At 36.7% G+C, this 1,388-nt stretch overlaps 1 pseudogene; it reads left to right on the top strand.

Moving 5' to 3' along the window:
* The window catches only part of LOC107633309, an 8,750-nt pseudogene extending 7,379 nt beyond the window's left edge, over window positions 1-1,371 (top strand).

Here is a 1,388-nt window from a genome sequence, read left to right as displayed (position 1 = left end):
TAAATTCATCACACCTTCGGTAATAAATTTTCTTTTTATTGATTCTTGTCATACAGTAACTAACGAATTTCATTTTTATAATGTCATTCATTTGCTCATTTCATATAACGAACTATGAGTACACTAGTTAAACTCAAATGTTGTGACATATAATTGATTCGAGTAAAATTAAACTTATTTCTTTAATGAATGATCTGCCTTGCTAGTTTCTTACTTAGAATATGTGCATGATATATTTAATGTTAGATATGACTCTAGCAAAATGAATGAATGAAGTATTGCTCGAATCTGTAGAATTAAGTTCTGTAAGGTTCTTTCTTGTTGTGTAGTTTTGGAAGCCTTTTATCAGCTTACAAAGTTCCTGTTATATCATTCCAGGTAGGGACATTCGCAAGTCTAGTCTTTATTAGTCTATTCATCACCATCTTTGCATCGGCCATCCTCGAATTGAGATGGAGTGGTGTTAGCCTTGAGGAATGGTGGAGGAATCAGCAATTCTGGGTCATCGGAAGTGTGTCTGCACACATGTTCGCCGTTGTACATAGCCTCATGAAAGCCCTGCCCCTGGTAAGAAGCAATATCAACTTCATCACCGTATCGAAGGCGCCGGACGAAGGGCAGTTCCACCAGCTGTACACCATCAAATGGACTGCTCTCCTTATACCTCCAACTACAATCATAATAATCAACCTCATTGGCATTGTAGCTGGTTTCACAGATGCCATAAACAGTGGTGGACATTCTTGGGGAGCACTTCTTGGGAAGCTCTTCTTCTCTTTGTGGGTTATTGTCCATTTGTACCCATTCCTTAAAGGCCTCATGGGTAGGCAGAACCGAACACCAACGCTTATAGTCATATGGTCGGTGCTTTTGGCTTCTATCTTCTCCTTGGTTTGGGTAAGGATTGACCCTTTTGTGTTGAAAACAAAAGGACCAGACGCTAAGCAATGTGGAATCAGTTGTTGAATCCGTTTTCCACATTCCATGAGGAGCATTGTTGCTATGAAATGCATGTGCATGTCGCAAGAGAGGGATTTGGTGACCGGTAATATTAGAGAGAAAAAAAAAAAAAAAAAAAAAGAAACAGTTGAAATTTGTTTTATTTAACATTTATTAATTACTATATGTTAAATAAGACAAATTTTGACTGATTTTGACTAAATTTTTTTTGTTACCAAACATTTCAGTATTTCAGTTTTGCGACATGGAACATGCCCTCCTCCCTCCCTCCCTTTGTTTTTTTCCGAACAGTCCATTTTTTTATTCAATGAAACTAAAATAAAGTCCTACTGATTTCTTAATTTTGTCACAACTAAAAGAAGATGTAATAGTTGTGTAACGGAGAAATTATATTTGTACAACTTTTTAGTACACCGTGTATCTTCTTC

This window comes from Arachis ipaensis, chromosome B03 (assembly GCF_000816755.2).
Source record: "Arachis ipaensis cultivar K30076 chromosome B03, Araip1.1, whole genome shotgun sequence".
NCBI lineage: Eukaryota > Viridiplantae > Streptophyta > Magnoliopsida > Fabales > Fabaceae > Arachis > Arachis ipaensis.
The sequence above is the reverse complement of the archived record's forward strand: the minus strand, read 5'-3'. Positions and strand labels throughout refer to the sequence as shown.